The sequence below is a fragment of the Chiloscyllium punctatum genome, chromosome 9 (assembly GCF_047496795.1).
Source record: "Chiloscyllium punctatum isolate Juve2018m chromosome 9, sChiPun1.3, whole genome shotgun sequence".
In the NCBI taxonomy this organism is placed as follows: Eukaryota; Metazoa; Chordata; class Chondrichthyes; order Orectolobiformes; family Hemiscylliidae; genus Chiloscyllium; species Chiloscyllium punctatum.
The window spans coordinates 110,989,143-110,996,272 of NC_092747.1; the positions used below are offsets into that span (position 1 = coordinate 110,989,143).

A 7,130-nucleotide genomic window follows, 5' to 3' on the forward strand; every position below is an offset into this window, starting at 1 on the left:
CTAAATTCAGGAGCTGGGAGCATGACCCTAAGCACAAAGTGTCCTTGCTGCAGCATTAAAAGGCTGAGATGCAGCAATAATATGAGGTAGCTTCCTGTCAGTGGATCAGAGATATGCCACAAGGGTCCTTAGAGACGGGTACATGTCCAATGTTAATACCTGTGGGCATGGGATGGGCATGTGGCTGTGGCCATGGAGTATGTCCTGAGACATTGGTTGCCAGTATCTAACAAGGAGGTCTTTGGAGCAAGCGCCAAGGTCAATTCGCAGGGTACCCAATCTGATTTCTGTGTCAAATTTTCTCAAGGTCTGGTTTGTAGGGTGGGTTAGGTGAGATCATAACTGAAATGCCAATGAGATGAGTTGAGCCATCAGCAAGGAATCTAACAAGCTTTAGTTGCCATCAATTGGCATTTGCTATTGTCCAGCAAGAATCTCACCACCCTGCTGAGAGAAACATAGGTGGGACAAGATGAAGTTGATGTCCAAATGGGCCTCATCAAACATATCTCCTGGTTCTGCCACACGTTTTGCCATACCCCAGAATGCTCATGTCCTGTTAAACTTCCAACCAATACTTGAGTTGAAACTGAACCACTGTTTTATACAAGTTTGTCATAACCTCTTTGTTTTGGACTCAATGTTGCTATTTAATAAAGTGTCAGACTTTGTGTACTTTATGTACTTTATTAACCACCTTCAATGATTTGTGTGGATATTCTTCTGATCCAACATCTTTAACTGGAGGAAATTACTGCTGCTCTACAAATAGTGTAATAACGCTTTGCATTCTTTATTTATCAACTGCAAAATACTGCCAGTAACGGAAAGTCTGACTAAAAGACAACAGATTATGCTGGGGATGCTCAGCAATTCTAGCAGCGTCTGTGGACCTGGAAAGGAGACTTCACATTTCAGGTTGCATCAGATTGCTCAAAACCTTTAATTAAAGGTCCTTTCCCTTTGACTGTGATTTGCAGTCAGGAGTTTGCAAGCGTCTGCATTGTGAAATAAATGCATTGGGACAAAAAAAAGCCTCACAAGCTTGGTATGAAACGTATGAAGTGTGAAATTTCAGACATATTGTTTTATTTTTTGCATTGCATTTATTCCACAATGCAGACGTTTGCAAACTGCTGACAGCAGATCACAGTGACATAAGACTTGACATGAAATGCCAAGTGTCTGCAAATGAATGAGAATGCAAACTGCAACAGAAGAATGTGCACAATTTAGGGCAGTGATTAATTAAGTAGACAACAATTGAGTCTTGAGTATGTCAAGTCCTCGGTAGTATAGTGGTCAGTATCCCCGCCTGTCACGCGGGAGACCGGGGTTCAATTCCCCGCCGGGGAGGACGCAGTAATTATTTTAGCAATCCGACAGCTCGGCGCGTTTATATTTACAGGCACTTTCCCTGTTTCTCCATGTTATGCATTTCTCCACTTTGCTTTCTCCCCTGTTTTTCATTTTAATGCAGCCGTTTGCAAAGATCATAAACCTTTAAATGGACTCTTTTCTTTTCCCCTGTCTCTTCGGGAGGGACGAGTTTTCAATCACACCTGAACATGCACCAAAACAGAAGGGTCACTCCACCCCCAAACGTCAACTCTGATTTCTCAGAGAGATGCTGAGATTTGCGGGCAATTTTTTTTTTTGCTTTTTGCACATGTTCAAGAAAAGTCCCTTTAAAAGTTGATGATGTGCTTGTGGAGGAGGTGCAGGCTGATATGAGGGTAACATCCCTGCAGCGTTTAATTTAATGTCTGAAGAGACGGGTGAAGAGTGCAATGTGGTGCAGAGCATTCATCATTTTATAGTCGATTACTTTGCAAATGATCAGTAGATCCACCTTGCTTTTGATTAGCAGCGTGTTGTATGGTCGAGCATTGCAAACTTGCAACTGAACTTTAGCGGGCTTGCTTAAAGTGAAGTGGATCACACAACCTGGTGTTGTGTGATTTTTAATTTTGTCCACCCCAGTCCAACGCCAGCCCCTCCACATCACGTTTAAAACAAAGTGGCAGCAGTGATGGTAGTCCTAGACTTTAACGGGAAAATACCAACCCCAAAAAAACAACGAAACGAAAACCTTTCACAGTCCACAGAGTGGTTTTATTCCCAAGTAACCACGAGGAGGTAGCACTGTGCAAATCCTCCTTGCAAATTCCCAGTGCAAGGTCAGAGAAACAAACACTTGAATTGAATGAGGATGATGTGCAGTCATTATCCAGCACTTTGTTACTGGAACGAAAGAAAACAAAGCGGAAGGAAAATGCTGCATTTTCTGTGGTTTTTTTCCACCTAAATCTTGACCATTATTTTGCATTTCAGCTAGACCTTTTCGGAATTCTTCTCAATTCACTCTGCACCTTTTGTGCATACTCAAACAAACGGGATGATCATAAATCTTTTTTTTCCCGAAAGAAAGATTCATGAAAAGATTTCCAAGCCTAACTCGAGGGGGGGTGGGGGGGGGGAGGTTGTAACTATTGCTTTCACAGCTCGAACATCCGCCGAGCAGACTAGCGGGAAAAGGAATTTGCGAGGATTACTGGAAATGTTTTAAAATGTTTGGGGAGATGTTAGAATAAGCAGCGGACCCCTGTATTGCATTGAAAATGTGCAGTGGCCATGGTACAAAATTAGTCCTCCCCGGCGGGGAATTGAACCCCGGTCTCCCGCGTGACAGGCGGGGATACTAACCACTATACTACCGAGGACTTGATACCCTCGGTTAAAGCTATTCTTCATGAGAATAATCTGAACTTTCAGTCTATGTCAGTATTAGTGTTATTATGAAGTCATTCAGCATGAAAACAGACCCTTTGGTTCAACTTGTCCATACCAGCCAGGTTTCCTAATCTGAACTAGTCTCATTTGTCTGCATTTGCTCCAAATCTCTTTGAACATTTCCTGTCCATGTCCTGGTCCCAATGTCTTTTAGTTGTAAATGTCTGCACCTCTCCAACTCCTCTGACAGCTCATTCCATACCCTCTTTTGGAAAAAGTTGCCGCCCCCAGGTCCATTTTAAATCGTTCCCCTCTCACCCTAAATTTATGCACTCAAGCTTTGGAGTCCCCTACTCTGGGGGAAAAGACCTTGGCTATTGACCTTATCTATGCCCCTCATGATTCTATGAATTTGTATAAGGTCACACTACAGCCTTCAATGCTCCTGTTGACAATGCCCCAGCCTCTATTTAGTACTCAAACCTTTCAGTCTTGAGCTGTAACATAATGTCCCAACTCCTGTACTCAATACTCCTTGCGCACCTTGCACTTAATTTCATAGCAGCTCTGAGAAAAGACAAACATCTATTCATTTATAAATGCAGATAATCTCTGAACAGGTTATTTAAGAAAAAAGGCAATTCAATATACAGTAATTACCCTTGGGAAGATGATGGTAAGACACCAGCGGAGTGGACTTGATGGGCCGAATGGCCTTACTTTCACTCCTGTCTTATGGTCCTATGGTCTTTTTGTCCTTGAGGGTCCTTCTAGGTACACCCACAATGCTGTTAAGGAGAGAGGATTTTAATCCTGTGACAGTGAAGGAATGGCAATATACTTCCACTAATGTCTACCCTCAAACCACAGAATACTTACACAACAAAAGGAAACCATGCAGTTTGTTTTGTCTGTTCCACCTCTCTTTAAGAACAGCTTTTGACTGCTTTTCACTGTTGTCCTGCATATTTTTTTCTGTTTTTGGTCAGATAGCTACACCCTTTGAAAGTCACAGCTGAATGTGCTTCCAAGATCATCTCCAGCAGGAGTTTGCAGATCCCAGTCACTCTCTGCAAAAAAAAAGGATTTGAGCTCAAGTTCTGTAGAATATTGTCAATCACTTTAAATTTGTGCCCTCTGCTTCTCAATATTTCTGCCACTGAGAACTGTTTATCTCAATTTACTCTGTGCCATAACCAAACCAATTCTTAATTAATCATCCCTGGGGAGAAGAAACCCCAATGTCGTCAATCTTGAAGGGCGACTTGTCGCTGCTGGTATGCTCATGCTGACGATGTCCTTGTCCTTCTATGTGATAAGAGTGTGAGAGTGAAAGTGAGCTCAAAGGAAGTTTGACAAGTTCATTTTACAAATAGTTCACACAACTCTCCCTGTGCATTAGTGGCGGAGAGAGTGAATGTTGAAGGTGGTGGGTGCCCCTGGATGTTGTTGAGCTACTTGAACATCACTGGAACTGTTTCCATCTGGGCACATGGTAACTTATGCATTATAGATAATGAGCTGAAAAATATGTTACTGGAAAAGCGCAGCAGGTCAGGCAGCATCCAAGGAGCAGAAGGATCGACGTTTCGGGCATAAGCCCTTCTTCAGGCCCTTCCAGCAACACATTTTTCAGCTCTGATCTCCAGCATCTGCAGTACTCACTTTCTCCATTATAGATAATGGACAAACTTGTGGGAACCAGAAGCTGAGACACTCATTGTAGAATTCCTAGCTTCCAACCAATTATTTTCAGACACAGTATTTACCATATCAAGGATGCTATATAAATGCAGACCATTGTCATTCTTGTCCCAGGCAGGACAAGTGCAGGAATGACTGTTCGACATCATTTTCATGTACCTCAGCGCTGGCAAGTGACCCGTTCATCCACAGGCTTCATAAATTCTGAAGTAGACAGGGTATTGATTTAAGGTAAAGGGCAAGTGTTTTACAGGGTTTTGGGAAATTTCTTTTTCACCCAATGAGGGTATCTGGAGCTCACACCCCGAAAGGGTAATAAAACATTTAAAAGTATTTTAACATATTTATGTGAACGCTTGAAGAACCACAGCAAACAAGGTGACAAGCTAAGGGCTAGAAAATTGAATAATTGATGATTGCAGTATCAATACATTGTTGATGACTAGCACAGGTAAGATGGGACCAAGGACCTTGTCCCATGCTTTGAAACATTAAATCTGCTGTGACTCTGAATATAATTGAAAACAATCATGTAACATTTCTTGTCATGATCTGTTTACCTGCAGAAACAGCCGTAAAGCACTCATTTTAATTAAAGGAATCCTTCAAATATTTTAATTCTTTTAAGTTATTTAGAAACCAATGATACTTAAGATGAATTACAGTTTAAGAATGAACACGAGGAGCAACTCCTTACAACATATGTTTTGCTCACGACTCTGGGGGTGGTGTTCCTGCTGTGAGTTAGATGGGTTGGTTTGTAATCCCTGAATTGAGTTTTGAGTTGCTCATATAAGGTGATATTCCTGATGCAGAACCGAGAGAGAGCTACACTGTCAGTGATGATGTCTTCCAGATGAGACATTCAATCAAGGCTACATCTGTCTCACAGTTGGATATTTAAAAAAGGTCCTCTGGCACAATTTGGAAGATGATCAGTGCCCAGTGCCAGTTTATCTCTCAACCACCATCTATTAACCAGGTTTTTTGGTCACTTAGATTAGTGTTACTTGTGAGATCTTGCTGTGCTTATATTGGCTGCCACAGTTCCGACGTCAAAAGTACATTATTGGCTGTAAATCTGTTTGTAACAGGCTGTGAAAGACGCTACAGAATTTCAAGGATTTCTCTGTTTTCACTCTTTCAGTTTAATGTTAACACTAAAGCTGTGAGTAGCACCAATGGCAGTGAGTGTGGCTGTAGAATCCCTCATTGTGAACGAAGTATTGAAAGTACATTGAGGCACTTTAGAGTGAACAATAGTCTATAGAGAAACATTTTATCTCTATTGCATTTTACTAATATCCAATTTGAAATGTTTTGCCCTTGGGCTGTATCCCCGACGTGAAATGTATTGCGTAAATAATGAAGATCATTACACTCTTACACTCTCATAGCCTGCTGCATGAAGACCAGTTGAATTTTTTGAAAATTCTTCAATATTCAAATCAACTGTGTTTCTAAAAATATACTTTTAGAAAAGAACACATTTGGAATGAATGTGATCCTCAGATTGCTGTCAAGGTCATTGCCAGTTGAATGAATTTTGCTTCAGAGTTGGTGATTGATCCATCTCCACACCACACAGGAAGATTTCTGAGACGCTCATGGTACTCAGGACTACAAATGTGATGTGTAGGGCAAGGAGGTGGCGATCTGTCTTATTAATGTGAACCAGGCTTTACAGAATATCATCCACCCACATGATGGATGTGCTGGGCTTTGGGAAGTGAATCTGCAACTGTCTCCAACTGCTCTATGCAAATGTTTGTAGGACATAAGACCATCAGACGTAGGAGCAGAAGTTAGACCATTCAGCCCATTGAGTCTGCTCCACCATTCAATCATGGCTCAACCCCATTCTCCCGCTTTCTCCCTGTAACCTTTGATCTCCTGAAAAATTAAGAACCTATCTATCTCTGTCTTAAATCCACTCAATTATCTGGCCTCCATAACCTTCTGTGGCAATGAATTCCATAGATTCACCACTGAAGAAGTGGCTGAAGAAGTTTCTCCTTAGTTCCGTTCTAAAAGGTCTTCCCTTTACTCTATGCCTGTGCCCTCGGGTCCTCATCTCTGCTACTAATGGAAATATTTTCCCAACATCCACTCTGTCCAGGCCATTCAGTACTCTGTAAGTTTCAGTTAGATCCCCCTTCATCCTTCTAAACTCCATCAAGTATAGACCCAGAATCCTCAAACGTTCCTCATAAGTTAAGCTTTTCATTCCTGGGACCATTCTCGTGACCCTCCTCTGAACACATCTGAAAATCTTCATAACAATGCCACTGTTTACTATGCAGTCCCGATGAGACTAGGGGTGACAGTACAACTATAACCCCCATGTCTCCATCCAGGATGTGTTCGGTTCCTAAACGGGTACACCAACAGGTTGAAAATTGCACCGACTTTAAGGGTGTTTTTGGGATTTGGACCAGCAAATAGCAGGTCAAGGTAACTCTGAAGGTGAACAATGAAGTAATGACCCTTTACCATTCTTCCAGCTTCGCTATTGGGAGTGTTATTCTGATCAACACAGGGCAACCTAAAGACTGACATTCCTTTTGCAAATCTGATCACATGGTGGCCAACTGCAGCACCATCTTCTGCAAGAATCACAAGCAGGATGCCACCTGAAGAAAAAGAAGACTAAGTGCTACCATCTGCTCGGTGGGCCAGACCACCTTTGCAAG

The 7,130-nt window shown here is 42.0% G+C and overlaps 2 non-coding genes across 2 annotated transcripts; one reads left to right on the plus strand and one right to left on the minus strand.

Annotated features, from left to right (window-relative positions):
• Positions 1-1,284: 1,284 nt before the first annotated feature.
• On the plus strand, positions 1,285-1,356 carry trnad-guc (transfer RNA aspartic acid (anticodon GUC)). Its single transcript has one exon. It is a non-coding gene; the product is annotated as a tRNA-Asp (tRNA).
• Positions 1,357-2,651: 1,295 nt separating this feature from the next.
• Positions 2,652-2,723, minus strand: trnad-guc (transfer RNA aspartic acid (anticodon GUC)). Its single transcript has one exon. It is a non-coding gene; the product is annotated as a tRNA-Asp (tRNA).
• Between the last annotated feature and the right edge of the window lie 4,407 nt (positions 2,724-7,130).